The sequence below is a fragment of the Myxocyprinus asiaticus genome, chromosome 23 (assembly GCF_019703515.2).
Source record: "Myxocyprinus asiaticus isolate MX2 ecotype Aquarium Trade chromosome 23, UBuf_Myxa_2, whole genome shotgun sequence".
Taxonomy (NCBI): domain Eukaryota; kingdom Metazoa; phylum Chordata; class Actinopteri; order Cypriniformes; family Catostomidae; genus Myxocyprinus; species Myxocyprinus asiaticus.
Window position 1 is genome coordinate 36,178,161 of NC_059366.1, and position 18,189 is coordinate 36,196,349.

The following is an 18,189-nucleotide window of genomic DNA, read 5'->3' on the forward strand; positions in this document are numbered from 1 at the left end:
GTGTGAAAATACAGTCATTTCTGAATCACTCTTTGGGAAAAGGAACTCTGTACATGTCGATGATTTGGCAACACGGCACCCCGTTATTCCAGTCCACATTCCCACGCCTCCGCTCACCTTTCCAGCGGAGCATTCCCGAGCTCTCAACATGCTGAAACTTAGTACAGTGAAGGCCTATTTTATGAAAATTAATTACGTAACGCTGCGTGTGCCCAACAGGCGCACACTATTGGCTGAAAGGCAAACGTTTGTAAGTGGGCGCTGGTCAGCTGGCCAATTAACGAGAAAAAGGTTCAGCTTATGAATATTGACTTGGATACGCAACTGGACGCTCGAGGAGGGTTACCAAGCAACGTCTGTCTGACCTAATTAATATTCATAAGCTAAAGCCCTAGCTTTAGTAGGATTCGTCATTTTTCCTGCAGGCTGAAGGAAAGGCAGGTTGGCCATCCGTGGACACGACCAACGTCAGCTGCAGAGGGGTGGTCTTTCTCACACGCTTGGTTAAATGTAAACAGCTCGACCGCACAAATATAGTACAGCCCCTGCGTTGCATTTAAAACTCGAGGGAAAGCGATACAGTGTAATAGATGCGTTTCCGGTCTATACTTTTGACGTTTGTCACCCCTCCAACTCACGGTTGGGAAATTCCCTCCACATGTATAGTGATTTGTTAGTGTTGGGGAGCCCGATGGGGTTGAGTTCGCGGTTTGGGATTATGTGCTAGACTGGCCAGCACAGAGCAAGATTCAAAGAGTTACATAAAGGAAGGTTTCTTTAGGAACACGTGGATTTATCGTCACCAACAAGGTGAGTCTCATTGTTATAACTTTATTTTTATGTCCATACCGTGGCCAGGGTTCTTGAGACAGTTTAGTCTCCTTGCATTTCTCAAATAACTCATTCTACGTGGCAGCGCCGGCCCGCAGAACACACACACACACACACACACACACACACACACTCTAGTAGAGCTGATGGAGCTCCTGCAGAACACAGCAGTGTGTTTGCATTCTGCTTGCAAAAAATTTACCATGGTAACCATAGTTTCCACTGAAATACCATTGTTACTATTGTTACTACATTTTATTACATTTCAACTGTGGTAACTTGGTATTTTCCACCAGTTAAAAAATAAATAAATTAAGATTTACAAAATTACTATTAACAAATTGACTGTAATGATTTTACAATACTTACAGTAACTGTATTGTGTGTGTAGTATTTTGGAGGAAACCATGGCTTACCATTGTATTTTTTTTTTTTTGTATTTTTATTTTTTTGTAAGGGCTTGTATTTAATACCCAGTTTAATGTTTTAGTTCATAAAACTATTTTTAGACCATAATATGGCACACACTGGTTATTTGTGGAGTAATGTGTTTTTGTACTTGGGTTGGTTATAGCTCCCAGCTAGCTCAGTGGCTTACATAACCCTGAGGTTATGTGGGGTTTGTCCCACTAAAATGAGATGCACTGGCTTTGTCTCAAACCCAGTGAGCTGCCCACCTAGACAGCATGTTTTCAGGGCAGTTCCAGACTCTGTTTGGGGTCTGGTCTGAGAGACCCCAGCATCTCAAAAAACATACTTAACATTGAAGTGGCAGGTATTACATTTGTTACATGATCTAATTTTATGAGGACTGATAAGTAAAATGTCAACATATTATGATTCTAAAGTCCTCCATTAAACATGTTAGATTACTTCAGTAATATTTGTTTAATATGCCAGGTATAAAACATAAATAAATGCAAGGAATGTTTTTTATATGATAAGATTCTGTGATCGGTGTACACCATGTAGGAATACACTCCTGCCAGTTATTTGTATTTTCAGTTGCTATGTGTGTTCTTGCCAAATTGCCTCCAAACTGAATCAAACTTCTGGATAAAACCTTTCTGAAAAGAGCATGCCCACTTTGTGGAATAACAAATGGCAAAAGCTTCAGTAATGTCTGACTACTGGGCTTCAAACAGGAAGTTAGTCTCAACTGAACAAGGAGGTTAATTGCATCATAACAGGATTCAAATCGGAAAAGATTCATTCTCTCTCTCTCATCAGGATTCAGGAATGTTCACAATTTCCTCTTTGCGGTCAGGGCGGGTTTAATATTAGCGCACTGCAACTCTACACCAAACGGTCTCACATTTATCCTCTCTTGTGTACAGCGATTTTCTCTAAGTCTAAGAACTAAAATCTGTAATGCGTTTAACAGATATGTGGAGATGTAAGGTTAAACTGTGGGTTGTTTGAAATGTTTCTGTTCGTCACCACCAGGGGTATCTTTCCCACTCTCCCCTAAACAATAGAAATAAAGTGAATTTTAATATGCCAGTATGCCCTCCATTCTCACACATTTATGTTGTTAGTATGTTGGAGTTGTCGATAACCCATTATCTGGGTTATAGCTTGTTTCTTGAACAACCTCTACATCTTGACTAAAATGGTGTTGTAAATATTCAATTATTTTTAGCTTGTATAAAAGCTATGTTAATGTTTTATTTCTCCAAGTGGAATTCTGTCTTTACAACTGTAAATGACAAAATAAATAAAAATTTTGTCATTTCAGATTCGTCACTGAGCGCCCATGAACGTAGTGTTTACTTTGATGCAGGCTTGCCTGAGTCAGTCTGTCACACCCTGTGTGTGTTTTCATGTTGTGCCTTCTTGTGAGGCTGAAGAATGGAGAGGTCTAATTTTGCATCACACAGTTTTAAATTGCTTGTGTGTGTGCTTGTTTGTGGTGGTTTGGTGCCAGGATGCATTTTATGCTCTCCTTTGTTTCCTTTCCTTTTCTTAACCTCAGGATGTTTTCTTTGCTGAGCTGCCCTTCATTTATGTGTGTGTATTAGTGTGTTTTCATGCAGCTAGGTGCCTAAAGGCAGCTGGAATGTTGTTTTGCAAATAAATGTTGTATTGCAAATAAAATACAGAAAATGCATGACATTTAAATTTTTGTTGTCTCTAGTCTAAACCCATAATCATATGTGCAACGTGGTGTTGTGATTGGATCAGATACTAAGTTTGAGAATGTTTCCTATATAGGGCTGGGGGATATGGCTGCAAAAATAAAAATATATTTTTCAGCTTATTGACAATATTTGATAAATATTTTGATATATATATATATATATACACACACACACACACACACACAGTTGTGCTCAAAAGTTTGCATACCCTGGCAGAAATTGTGAAATGTTAGCATTGATTTTGAAAATATGACTGATCATGCAAAAAATGTTTAAGGATAGTGATCATATGAAGCCATTTATTATCACATAGTTGTTTGGCTCCTTTTTAAATCATAATGGTAACAGAAATCACCCAAATGGCCCTGATCAAAAGTTTACATACCCTTGAATGTTTGGCCTTGTTACAGACACACAAGGTGACACACACAGGTTTAAATGGCATTTAAAGGTTAATTTCCCACACCTGTGGCGTTTTAAATTGCAATTAGTGCCTGTGTATAAATAGTCAATGAGTTTGTTAGCTCTCACGTGGATGCACTGAGCAGGTTAGATACTGAGCCATGGGGAGCAGAAAAGAACTGTCAAAAGACCTGAGTAACAAGGTAATGGAACTTTATAAAGATGGAAAAGGATATAAAAAGATATCCAAAGCCTTGAAAATGCCAGTCAGTAATTTTCAGTCATTTATTAAGAAATGGAAAATTCGGGGATCTCTTGATACCAAGCCAAGGTCAGGTGGACCAAGAAAGATTTCAGCCATAACTGCCAGAAGAATTGTTCGGGATACAAAGAAAAACCCACAGGTAACCTCAGGAGAAATACAGACTGCTCTGGAAAAAGACGGTGTGGTTGTTTCAAGGAGCACAATACAACGATACTTGAACAAAAATGAGCTTCATGGTCGAGTTGCCAGAAAGAAGCCAGTGCCACAAAAAAGCCCAGTTACAATATGCCTGACAACACCTTGACACGCCTCACAGCTTCTGGCACACTGTAATTTGGAGTGACAAGACCAAAATAGAGCTTTATGGTCACAACCATAAGCGCTATGTTTGGAGAGGGTCAACAAGTATTGGATATCTTTTTATATCCTTTTCCATCTTTATAAAGTTCCATTACCTTGTTACTCAGGTCTTTTGACAGTTCTTTTCTGCTCCCCATGGCTCAGTGCATCCACGTGAGAGCTAACAAACTCATTGACTATTTATACATAGACACTAATTGCAATTTAAAAAGCCACAGGTGTGGGAAATTAATCTTTAATTGCCATTTAAACCTGTGTGTGTCACCTTGTGTGTCTGTAACAAGGCCAAACATTCAAGGGTATGTAAACTTTTGATCAGGGCCATTTGGGTGATTTCTGTTATCATTATGATTTAAAAAGGAGCCAAATAACTATGTGATAATAAATGGCTTCATATGATCACTAACCTTAAATAAAAGACAGTTTTTTTTTTTTGCATGATCAGTCATATTTACAAAATCAATGCCAAAATTTCACAATTTCTGCCAGGGTATGCACATTTTTGAGCACAACTGTGTGTGTGTATATACAGGTGCATCTCAATAAATTAGAATGTCGTGGAAAAGTTAATTTATTCAGTAATACAGCTCAAATTGTGAAACTCATGTATTAAATAAATTCAATGCACACAGACTGAAGTAGTTTAAGTCTTTGGTTCTTTTAATTGTGATGATTTTGGCTCACATTTGGTACTATCCACAGTGGGAAAAACCCCAAAAAGCGAGCAGAGTCGAGTCGAGCTGTACCGTGCAGTGGAAAAGCCCAGTAGACTCCTGGGTTTTTGACACATGGTTTTACATATTGAGATAGAGGCCCAAAATCAATGTTAGATGTTTTTTGGGTCTCAGAGGGGCCAAATACTATCACCTCGGTCTTACTTTAATTTAAATTTAGAAAGTTTAAGGACAGCCAGGCCTTTAGATCTGATAGACAGACTAGGAAAGCAGTTTGTGTTTTGTTTTAGCGGAAGATAGATTTGAGTATCATCCGCAAAACAGTGGAAGTAAATGTCATATTTCTTAAAAACCGTGCCTAATGGGAGCATGTAAAGTGAAAATAAAATCAGGGCCAGGATAGAGCCCCGTAGAATTCCACAAGTAAGTGGGGCTACATTAGATGAGAATTCGGCAATATTCACTGAGAATCTTCTGTTCTTAAAATAGGACTGGAACCACTTCAAAGCATTCCCTTGGATGCGTACACAATGTTCTAAACGAGAGAGCAGACCGATGTGATCAATTGTGTCAAAGGCAGCACTTAGATCGAGGAGCACAAGCATTTGAAAAATTCAGTCCACAGTCAACAGTACATCATTTAACACCTTAACCACTGCTGTCTCAGTAGAGTGGTGTCTTCTGAAGCCTGATTGAAACATTTCACATATCTCATTTTCTTCCAAGAAATTGTAAAGTTGCTGAAAACCTGCCTTCTCCAGTATTTTTGAAATAAATGACAGTTTAGAGACAGGTCTGAAATTTGATAAAGTTGTTAGGTCTAAATTTGGCCATTTAAGCAGTGGCTGAACAGAGGCATGTTTAAAATGATCAGGTACAGTTACTAGTTCAAGACATTTGTTGATAAAATCTAAAAGGTTAGGCCCGATTGACTTAAAAACATCTTTAAAAAGCCGGGGAGGAATTACGTCAAATGAAGAGCCAGTAGGCTTCAGTTTATTTACAATTTCCTGCAGAGAAGAGAGAGAAATCGCTGTGAATTGCTTAAAAACCGCATGACATGTAGGTAGACCAGTCAGAACATATGTGGAGGATGTGATGTTCAGTCTTATGTCTCTTATTTTGTTAATGAAAAATTGCAGAAAACTGTCACACAAAGCTGCCGACTCACACTGAGGAAATATATTAACAGCTGGGTTTACTACTGCATTTATGGTATTGAAGAGAGTTCTAGGGTTATTGCAGTTTTTTTCCGATGAGATCCGCAAAGTATTTTGACTTAGCTGCTCTCATCGCCCGCTGGAATTTAGAAAGTGAGTTCCTTAAACTTCAGGTTTCCTATGAAATATTATCTTTCTTCCATTTCCTTTCTGCTTCTGCAGATGTTGTCACCTTCTTTTCTGTGATACTGTATCCCATTTTTAGATTTGTATTATAACTTGTGGTGGTCACTAATGTTTGGAATTGCATGCATGTGTGAACCTGCAGTGCTTTGCTCTCACAGTGCATGCAAAATGTACTGAGCTTAAAAGAACACATCATGAGTCCCGCACACGCACTCAGAACAGCGCGTCACCTGTTCACACAGACCACGTATTCATTGAATTAAATTGCAGCCTTTTGCAGTTAAATAATAACAAATGGCAATACTGAGATTTTTGATGTTATTTAATAATTGTGCAGACCTGAAGGATCATGAAATTAGTCTAATGAAGCACTTTTTAACTTAAGCGCCAAACAAAAAGCATACCTCAATTATCACAATATTTATGATATTGCTTAGTTTTATTTCGCCAGCAAAATCAACATGATAATATTGTAAATATCTGATATATTGCCCAGCCGTAGTCCTATACTATAATTTTATGTTAAAATACTTTCTCCTATCCTAGCTTTAGTAAGCCATTCATAGGTTGATTTCTCCCAAAAAGTGGTGCTATCAAAACATTGCTCTGTTTCTTTGACCATCCTGCCCAGCCTGACTGAGCAATGGTCGGACAGATGACAGAAAAGAGGATTGTTCTGAAAATTAACTTTTTGAAAATTACACCCTTCACTTTTAACTAGTTAGTATCCGTGCTGTTAACAGGTTGAATTCTGCTCCTAAATAATGCCCCTGAGCAAGACACTGAACCCCATATGGGACTGAACCTGCAGTAAGTGTGCTTGCTTAGTGCCCTTGTGAATTAAATGTGTCTGATAAATGACAAAAGATTCAGCAGCATGACCATCACCCACATTAAGACCGAGTTGATGAGTTCTTCCAAAAAGATTATTCTCTCTTTCCTCTCTTTGTTCACCTGTAGTGAGTGTGACATGATCTCACTCTTCTTGAATCTGTCATGTGATTGAAATAGTATCTCCAACCAGACATGTTTTGGGTCTTTAATGTTTTAAAGTAAACATGCAATGTGATTGGCCATCTCAGTAGCAGTGAATGAGTGGTATAGAGATGGATTAGTTTCAAGGCTCACTTTGATTGGTTAAGCTGACATGGCTGTGAAGTTTGTTTGTTACTGTGTTCTGTGTGAGGTGTCCTATTCCTTGTAATGTTGTGTTTGTTGTTCTGTGTGTTACCTATTATATGCAACTCTGACAGCTGTGGTGTTATCATCTTCCTTGTGTGTTATTATGCCTAAGGTTTACATGTGTCCTTCTGTGCCTGACATCCATATTGGACAAATGGATGAAGACAGTTTGTAGAACACAGTCTGTGTAAAACCTAAACTTGCAAATTGGAAACCCTTGAATGTGATTTGTATCTGTTGAAAGAGTTGTACAGAATAACAGTGAATATTTGTATGTCCAATGGCAATATAAAGAAAACAATGCAGTTTTATAGTACTGTGTGGAGATGAATATTGATTCAGCTGCAATTTGACAACAGACTGATGAGGGAAACAACTAATGAGGGGCATAGATTAACAACCGTTAACTCTAAATGAGGGATCCAGACATAAGAATTAGGGATGTGAATTGTAAGGAATTTAACAATTCTGGTTATGATTCCTCTTAACGATTGCGGTTCCTTAACGGTTCCATTAACAATTTCAGAAATAATTCATTTAGTACTTTTGAGGAAGAATTATTTGGATACGAAAGATGCAAATCTTATTGGATTTACTACATTCTGTTGCCAAATGATCTCTTCATCAAGTTTGTACAGAGCAGATAGGCCTATAACAAATCAAAAATACATTAAAACAATTCTTGTTAAAGATGTATTTGCAGACTTTTTTTAGAGGCATAAATGCAATCCAACAATTGATCCTACATTCACTAAAAAGAATCATACCAGGAGCACCATATGTTTCATGCTGTAGATTCAAAAGAGTCATGAGTCATTTGATGCTCTCCGTTTGCAAAACTACAATGAAACTCTTGTTCCTCAATATTCCTCTGTATTTTATATGCTATAACATTGCAGTAAGTTGATTTATTGTAGAAAGGAAAAGTCTTGAACAGGTAGGTTGTTCATTCTCAAGAACTCAGTCTGTCTTTTTTCCACCTTTAAAAAAAAAATCTTGTTTGAAAAAAGTGACAATATTAAAAGAACATTTTTAAAGAAACATTTAGTGTTTTTGAGTGTTTTGGTCCCCTGAACATTGTGTTCACATAGGCAGAAAAAAATCAGATTATTATTATTTTTTTTTTTGGTCTTTCTGAACAGGACAAAAACACACAAAATCAGATTTTTTACAAACCTGATCCAAATCACATTCATAGATTTTGTTAATGTGTCTTATCCTGAACGGTCAGATCGGATTTCATGTGTTTTTTTCGTCATTTGTTGTGCACGACTGATTGTTTTATCAGGTGTTGTTGCGGAGAAAAGACATATACTGCATTCTAAATGGCATAAATGATGCCTTCACAGGGCTCTTTGATTCATTATTGTTTATCTCATTGTTTGGTAAACAATAATGATTGCTACGCTGTAGGATTGTTACAAGAGAATTTTCAATCAAAAATGGCAAGTGTTGTCAAAAGTACTGGTACTTCGGTACCATGTTGGTACTAAAATAAAAAAGATGTAACGATACCAGTGTTTCTGCAGTACCGGTAGTACCTAGCACCGACTCTATCCGGTACCAGTGCGCAGTATGACTGACACACGACTGCTTTAAAATGTTCACAGGCTTATTGTAAACACCTGCTCTCTTACTCCTTTTACACTGAAATGGACAATTAATCCAAGTGACGTCCTAGTGTGATTTATTAAACCGCTGAAGGCTGCAGTCTTAGCGTGGATGAGCTACGTACTTTAATGTATAAATCCGACCGCACAAACTCTGGAAACTCCACCGACATTGAGAATCATTCACGTTGTTTGAGATGACAGAGCAGAGCACTAATCCACTGTGAACCACGCAGCACATGTAAACTATATATTTATATAATTAAATCACAGCATTTGCGTTTTAATCTGGCTAATATTTATGCACCTAATGTTGATGATCAGGGCTTTTCTATAGATCTTGAAGGGATGTTGCAGGCCGCTGGCACTCCTCATGATGTAATATTGGGAGGAGACTTTAATCTTTTGGTGTACTCAGTCCTTGATCATAGTGAAGCAAAAGTGTGCAAGCCCCCTAGAGCAAAATTGATGCTTCACAGGACGTGTAAAAAATCTTGGTCTTACAGATATTTGGAGACTTTTGAACCCATCTGGTAAGGACTATACATTTTTTTCATAGAATACCCACATTCCGAATACCCACAGAATAGATTTTTTTTTTTTAAATATCTAAGTCCCTCATTTCATCTGTTGTAGATTGCTCAATTGGAAACATTTTAGTCTCAGATCACGACCTGGTGTGTTTAGAGGTATTGCCACATGGAGAAAAGGAAATCATATAGTTGGTGCTTTAATGTATCCCTTTTGCAAAATCCTGAATTTCAACAAATGTTAAAGGCTGAAATCAATGTCTATATGGAGACCAACTGGTCCTCAGTATCCTCTGTGGGGGTGGCTTGAGAGGCACTTAAGGTGGTTCTTAGGGGCCGGATCATACAGTATGGCGCATTCACCCCAAAGCACAAGAACGAGGCAGAGCTGAAGCACCGAATGTCGTCTAATGGCCTCAGAGAATTGACCCTATTGAAATACAGATAATACTATTTTGTCGCGGAAGGTGGAGTTTTGGCTATTCAGGGCAAGACAGTCATACTTTGAGTCGGGGGACAAAGCAGGAAAATATCTGGCTAGATATATAAAACAGATAGAGTCTTTTACTACCATTCCCTCAGTGAAATCTACTCGTGGTGAAATATTTACCATGGCCATTGATATTAATAATGCTTTTAAAGAATTCTATCTTGATCTCTATAGTTCCACGTCTTCGTTTACTGATGAGGATATTAGAAACTTTGTGGAACCATTAGAACTTCCTAAACTGACGACTGAGCAAAGGAGTTCTCTTGATTCTGAGATAACCTTGGAGAAGCTTGGCGAAGTAATTAAGGCCTTGCCTATAGGCAAGGCTCCGGGGCCAGACAGCTTTGCCGCTGAGTTTTTTAGATCTTATTCTACAGAACTGGCTCCACTTTTGCTAGAAGTTTATACGGAATCATTAAAGAACGGAAAGCTTCCACCAACCATGACGCAAGCCCGGATCAGTCTGATTCTTAAAAAGGACAAAGATCCAAGCGAGTGTAAGAGTTACCATCCAATTTCCCTGATCCAGCTAGATGTTAAAATATTATCAAAAAAGTTATGTAAAGTTATGAAATCTCTTATACATGTAGTAGGTAGGATTTATTCTGGGCCGTAACTCTTCTGATAACATTAGGCGTTTCATTAATGTCATGTGTGCAGTGGCGAACGATCAGACTCTGGTCGCTGCCATCTCGCTTGACGCCGAAAAGCTAAGGTAGAATGGGATTATCTTTATAATATTTTGGAAATGTACGGGTTCGGGAATACTTTTATTGGGTGGATTAAGTTACTTAATAGACACCCAGTAGTAGCGTTTCAACCGAATGGATTAATTTCAGATTATTTTACTATTGATAGGGGCACCCGGCAGGGTTGCCCTCTTTCCCCATTATTATTCTGTCTTGCCCTGGAACCATTAGCAGCCACGATAAGAAAGGAGGATGATTTTCCAGGGGTAGTGACGGGAGGTCTGGCGCATAAGCTTTTGCTTTACGCAGACGATATTTTATTGTCTCCGACCGTACTAGATCTATGCATTGCCTCCACAGAATTATTAATTCCTTTTCTAAATTCTCAGGATACAGAGTGAATTGGTCTAAATCTGAAGCTTTGGCTCTGATGGCGTACTGCCCGGTAACGGCTTTTCAGCCAGATGCCTTCCTGTGGCCCAAAAAGGGCATTAAGTATTTGGGGATTTTATTCCCAGCAAATTTGTCTGATTTAGTTAGAGTTAATATTGACCCTTTAATAAAAAGGTTTTCGAGCGATGTGGGCAGGTGGGCTTCATTACATTTATCTGTGACTGGGAAGGTTAATGTTATTAAAATGAATTGTATTCCAAAATTCAACTACCTGTTACAAACTCTCCCTATAGATGTCCCCCTCTCTTATTTCAAGCAATTTGATAGCATAGTGAAGTCCTTCATTTGGAATGGTAAACATACCAGATTACATTTCAGTAAGTTGCATAGGCCGATTGACAAAGGTGGGCTAGGCCTACACAAGATTTTGTTTTATTATGCATTCCTTTTCAGAGATTTGGCTCATTGGTCGCTTCCACCTGAGAGAGCCCCTCCCTGGTTTTGTATTGAACAGGAAGTTCTTGCCCCTATTTCACCATTACAGAGCCTTTCTATCAAACTAACCGGAGAAGTTAAGTTACACCCCGTTATCTCTCATTTGCACTCAGTATGGTCAAAAGTGTCCAGAGTGTTTAATTCGGACATTTATTTAAATGTAGCCTCGAGCATATGGCTGAATTTATGTATTAATAAGTCCCCTTTCTGCTGGACAGAGTGGATTGTGAGGGAGGTTAATACGCTCGGTGACCTATATGAGAGTGGAGTGTTGAGGTCCTTTGAAAATATGGTTCAACATTTTGGGATTCCCAGGTCTCAATTCTTTAGGTATTTACAGCTGCACCACCTACTCTGTTCTATTTTTGGGAGTAGCATACACCCCCCTAAATCAGCAGATTCTCTGGGAGTGGTGATTACTGCTTTTAAGTGCCTGACCGATATATCGATCGGCCGATATTAGCCTTTCATCAATATATCGGTATCGGCATATATGTTTACCAATACGTGCAGATATGAAACCTTTTTTTTTTTTTTCAGAACATGTAATGCAGAAAATGCTTTAGAATTGGTGTAATGTAGTTTGTCCAACAGTGAATGCTCCGACTCCATTGTTTACAGAGCTGAGCTGACGGTGGCTTTGCAGACAGGGCAGAATTAAGCGGTGTCTTCTCGGTAAATTGCTAATACATACTGGAAAGTTAATAAAAAATGACCACATCATTTTATATAACTAATATAACGTTAACCCTGTCCCTGACAGCCATGTCACTCATGTTGATCACATCTGTTTGTTATGTTAGCCAGCTATAGTTTGTCAGTGCAGTAAGTAATGTAGTAGATTGAAAGGTAAAAATCAGTGCATCATTTTGCAGCTCAGCAGACAACGGTGCAGTGGTGTATTGTGTCTGTTGAGTGTTGATTTCACTATCAACTGCTATGTTGTTACCTAGTTGGTGTGGCACAATGCTGGAAAGTAAATAAAGTCAATCTGGGGTTATTTGATAGGAAATGAGGCAGATATTTGGCCTTTTTGGAAGGCTCTCAGGTAGGGGCAGTGGAGGGAGATCTCTAGTTTTAAGTGTGTGTGTGTGTGTGTGTGTTTGTGCAATTTTATTGTTTTTTAAAAGTATACTTTTTATTTTTTTTATTTATTTTTTTTTTTTTATTGTTTCTAATATTTATGACCACTGGGGTTTGTGTTTGTTTGGTTAATTTTATATAGTTTGATTCCGCATTTCCTGTTATGCTTATTTAATTTGTAGAATTAAATCACAAAAAAAATTTTTTAATAAAAAAACATCAATAAATTCATTGTTTAATTAATTTTAGGACACATTTCAGTTATGCATATGCCTGCATTTATTGTCTTTGTAAATTCAGCACAATATTAAGTGTTTGTCATTTAATGATCTTTAAGTTCTGTACCATATCTCCTGCACACACACTATTTCTGCTCAATTTTTCCAACACAGGAGAGTGACAACAATAAACCGACTTGAATTTTTTTTTAATAAAAGTGTTTCATTAAGTAAAAAAAAAAAAAAAGTAGAGGGAACCTAGCTAGCTAGTACTAGCTAGAACAAGCTAGTACAGTGAATGTTAGCATGCTGATTGCATGCTAATTGGATAAACTATGCTTTGATGAGCATAGCAATTCCTCAACAAGTATATCAATATACTGTAGAATGATCAAATTTTGTAACTCCTCAAGCTAATCTCAAGCTCCACAGTCACTATAATGGTAAACCCCAAAAAACTTTAACATGACAGAAACTCTTCTAAACAACACAACAAAACATTAAACACTAACATGTTTCTCCCTTTTAAATCATCTTGCACAAAGACATGCTATATAACACTTAATTTTAACATTTACTTTCCCTGTTGAGTGCTATGTAAAGCATGTTGGGAAAAAAAAATCCCCTTCCCAGTTTCAATAAAATTTTAGTTCCTTTAAATTGAAAGAGTTTAAACATTAAACAGTTCAGGTTACTTAAAATGTGTAAATTTCGAGAACTCAAAAGAAAGAGAAAGTTCTAAATACTCAAGGTTAATTTATTTGAACTAATTTGTATGATTAAATTTTTCCCTACTCAAAACAATTAATTATTTTGAGCATTAGGGTTTACAGTGTATCCTCGTCCCCTACCCAGTGCAGTTTACATTTCTGTTGCAGAGAGTTATTTGCATAGGTACACTATTAGGTTGGGCATTGGTCGTAATTTTAGGAAACGTACAACAGAAACTTTGACGTGTTACTTGAGCATGTAACTTAAATGTCCTTTTTTTTCTCTCCGGACAAGTAACTTTTTTACTTGGACAAGTGAATGACCAAGTGCGGAGGACAAGCACATCACAATGCTTAATGTCGAGCCTTGATGTAACGTTATTAACGGCTATTTGTAACGTTAACTAATCAAGTTGAAGTAACACAACTGTTTTAAGCTTAATGTTGGTACCCTTGATTTTCAGATCATGAGCATTTTTAAATATTTCAAGAAGAGTGAGCGAAATCCACCACCAGATGAGGAAGAAACAGCTACAGAGGTAGCTAGCTAGGATAGCTAGCATAGTTAGATGGCAAGTCAATAGCCAAACAGATAATTCATAGGCTTTTATCAAGAAATAAACTTGAGTATACAGTGGAATTTTAACGTTACTTGTTTCTTTGTAGCAGAAGAAACTGCTTCTCCAGACAGCAGGAGAGACAGCCTCAGCTGACTCTCATAGAGGGACAGACAGTCATAGAGGGGCAGCAGGGCAGGTACTTCCCATAGGGGCAGCAGGAAAGACAGCTTCCTTTGAGGGAGGGACAGCAAGTGATTTTGACAGCAGAGAATGGGGCAGTAGGTCAGAGTAGTTTCAGTTCAGTTTTTGAACTGCGTTAAACTCTGTCTCGTTTACCATGCTTTGTGGGTGTGACTGTTTTGCTGTGTCATCACCATTCATATCTATACAACCAATGTGTTTATGATTAAATTACTAATTTAACTACTAAATACAAAATTGTTTATAAGAGCTCAAAGTTCTTCATAGATCTAGCCTCTTAATTTTGCTCTCAAATTGCACCAGAATGATGCATTTAACTTTAAAATCTTCTTGCGGCGGACCCCCCTAGGGGGGTGTTCAATTGACAGCATTTGTGGCATAATATTAAAATACTCACTTTTTCAAAAGCATAGCCACAAAACATAAAGGATATGCGTGAAAACATGATTATAGTGTGATAAAATCACTTATAGTTGAAGTCAGAAATGTACATACACTTTAGCCAAATAATTTTTTCACAATTCCTGACTTTTAACTGTAGAAAACATTCCCTATCTTAGGTCAGTTAGGATCACTATTTTAAGAATGTGAAATGTCAGAATAATAGTAGAGAGAATTATTTATTTCAGCTTTTTATTTCTTTCATCACATTCCCAGCGGGCCAGAAGTTTACATACACTTTGTTAGTATTTGGTAGCATTGCCTTTATATTGTTTAACTTGGGTCAAATGTTTTGGGCAGCCTTCCACATGCTTCTCACAATAAGTTGCTGGAATTTTGGCCCATTCCTCCAGACAGAACTGGTGTAACTGAGTCAGGTTTGTAGGCCTCCTTGCTCGCACACGCTTTTTCAGTTCTGCCCACAAATTTTCTGTTGGATTGAGGTCAGGGCTTTGTGATGGCCACTCCAATACCTTGACTTTGTTGTCCTTAAGCCATTTTTCCACAACTTTGGAGGTATGCTTGGGGTTATTGTCCATTTGGAAGACCCATTTGCGACCGAGCTTTAACTTCCTGGCTGATGTCTTGAGATGTTGCTTCATTCTTATATCCTCATAATTTTCCTTCCTCATGATGTAATCTATTTTGTGAAGTGCACAACAACATGATGCTGCCACTCCCATGCTTCACGGTTGGGATGGTGTTCTTCGGCTTGCAAGCCTCACCCTTTTTCCTCCAAACATAATGATTGTCATTATGGCCAAACACTTCAATTTTTTTTTTCATCAGACCAGAGGACATTTCTCCAAAAAGTAAAATCTTTTTCCCCATGTGCACTTGTGTTTTTTGGAGCAGTGGTATCTTCCTTGCTGAGCAGCCTTTCAGGTTATGCCGATATAGGACTTGTTTTACTGTGGATATAGATACTTGTCTACCTGTTTCCTCCAGCATCTTCACAAGGTCCTTTGCTGTTGTTCTGGGATTGATTTGACTTTTCACACCAAACTACGTTCACCTCTAGAAGACAAATGTGTCTCCTTCCTGAGCGGTATGATGTGTGCATGGTCCCATGGTGTTTATACTTGTGTACAATTGTTTATTCAGATGAACGTTGTACCTTCAGGCATTTGTAAATTGCTCCCAAGGATGAACCAGACTTGTGGAGGTCCACAATTATGTTTCTGAAGTACTTTTGATTTTCTCATGGTGTCAAGCAAAGAGGCACTGAGTTTGAAGGTAATCCTTAAAATACATCCACAGGTACACCTCCAATTGAATCAAATTAGCCAATCAGAAGCTAATTGGCTAATTGCCTTAAGGCTTGACATAATTTTCTGGAATTTTCCAAGCTGCTTAAAGGCACAACTTAGTGTATGTAAATTTCTGACCCACTGGAATTGTGATATATTCAATTAAAAGTGAAACAATCTGTCTGTAAACAATTGTTGGAAAAATTACTCATGTCGTGCTCAAAGTGGATTTAGCCTAGACTTGCCAAAACTATAGTTTGCTAATATGAAATCTGTGGAGTGGTTAAAAAATGAGTTTTAATGACTACAACCTAAGTGTATGTAAACTTCTGACTTCACCTGTACTAACCTTGTCTGTGTAAAGTTATAGCCAATTTTACAACTTCGTTGCCAAGGTGATGTAATGTCAACAATCCCTAAAATAACTGTTCAAATAATACATGAGTTTTAACATAAGAATTAATGTAAGTGCTTTTATAAACTTCAAATTTCTGCCTTTAAACCCTCCAAAAATTATCCCCATTCACTTCCATTGTGTCTCACTGTAACCCAGATTTTTGCCTTTTTTTTCTTTTTCTTTTTTTTTTTTTTAAAGAAAAGGAGGAGCGAGTCGAAGTTAATTTTTGTGGTAATCAACATTGTGCCACAAATTTTGTAAATTGATCTTAACTTGTATTGAACCCGGAATATTCCTTTTAATGTAATTTATTGAAAAGATGATTGATACATGACACACTGCTTATAGAATGTTGGATAATCTAAAAAAGACAACCAGGTATGAACTGAATTATTGAGTTACCCAAATTATCACTTTATATGTTAGTTAAATTTGTCGAAGAAGACTGTGAACGGATCAAAACGTGAACAGATCAAATGACCTCCAGCTGAGCTGTTACACCTTTTAATGTTGTTATTACACCTCTTTTTATCTTTGATTATGTTATTAGAGAATTGTATTTTGGGCTATTATTTACTTCCTTGGCCAAAGGTTGCTCTTCTATATCTTTTGTGTAAGGAAATAAATATTTCTGCTTTCTTCAATGAATTGAATAGCCTAATTCTACAACAGGTGTAAAAATCTGTTCAGGCAGCAAAACCTACTCCTTTAAATTGTGTCCTCTACTGCAAAATTAAGAAATCGTTCAGAGCACGTGAAGGGGGATTGTGTCTGGAATTAAGATCACACTAAAACTGTAGAGCAACTCTGTCTGAGCGTGTTTGGGCATGCAGTTTCCACCTATCAGTGGCATTTCCTTAGCTCTTATTCTTCCGCTCTGTAAGTTTGTTTGTTTTTTTTCTTCAAAAACTCTTTTATAAATCTCTCTCCACTTTTTTCACTTTGCTGGAAGGTTTCTCTTTCTGCATCGGTTCTAGATGTCCCAGTTTTGGGAGGTGAAAGCACAGTGGAACATTATGTAAGACAGTTCAAGCACTTCAACAGACCTCTTTTAATGATAAGGTAAGATTTGATCCCTGAAGGCAAAACGAGGCATTACAGCAGGCAGGATTGGATGAGAGGCGTAACATAGACCTTAATACTGCATCAGATTATAACAGACTGTGACTGTCTTCAGATGTGTTTATTTTTTATTTTTCTTTGTTGATTATTTTTTTTGTCTCAAAATATAATCCAGGAAGTGTCTCCATCCTTCAAACTAAGAAATTTCACACATAACGTCAAACATCCTGTCAAACGTGGAGTCATGCAATAATCTCTTCCGTCTTGTTTCCACCCTGTTGTACTGAGCACTGCCAATTTAAAAACTTAAAATATAAGTTAAACCAGTTACATCATAGATTTAAATGATTTAAGTGCAGTTCTTGAACCCCTTTCAGCACCTTTGTTGCCTATATACTTCGGTTCTAGAAAACTTCAAAAGTCAATCCCTAATTCATTCTTAACCAAAATATGAAAAGCCAAAATCCATGTCATTGTTTTCTTATATATTAACATTATGCATCTGTAGTATGTGTAACGAAGCATGTGTGTGTGTGTGAGAATCAAAGGGCTCCATTGTTCCAATGAGAAACAGATGTTGGGTGGAATTCTCCTGACTGCTGCAAATTTTTGTCTCCTCTGTCGCTCTGAGACTCTCATGCAAAATCTTCTCTCTACTCCATTTTTTCAGCGATGTTTTCAAAAATCTAACTTTGGTTATTTTTTAAAGGGATCATATCATGAGGAATAAAATTTTCCTTAAGCTTTTTAGGTAAAAGGGTTTTTTTGTACTATTAAAACATACTATAAGGTCTGTTTCACACCACATGCACAAGCGGTGCATTAGAGAAGCAGCAGCCCACCAACAACAGCAGGTTCG

General features: G+C 37.5%; 1 protein-coding gene across 3 annotated transcripts in view; it reads left to right on the forward strand.

Annotated features, from left to right (window-relative positions):
* Nucleotides 1-436: 436 nt before the first annotated feature.
* Nucleotides 437-18,189, forward strand: part of LOC127414242 (FERM domain-containing protein 6-like) — a 42,011-nt gene continuing 24,258 nt past the window's right edge. For 2 of the 3 annotated variants that reach the window (XM_051652124.1, XM_051652126.1), the window contains exon 1: nt 437-810. The gene's annotated coding sequence lies outside the window, so the exon portion shown is untranslated. Of the gene's footprint in view, nt 811-17,195; nt 17,331-18,189 lie in introns of those variants that run through there. The other variant, XM_051652125.1, reaches the window with a different exon arrangement.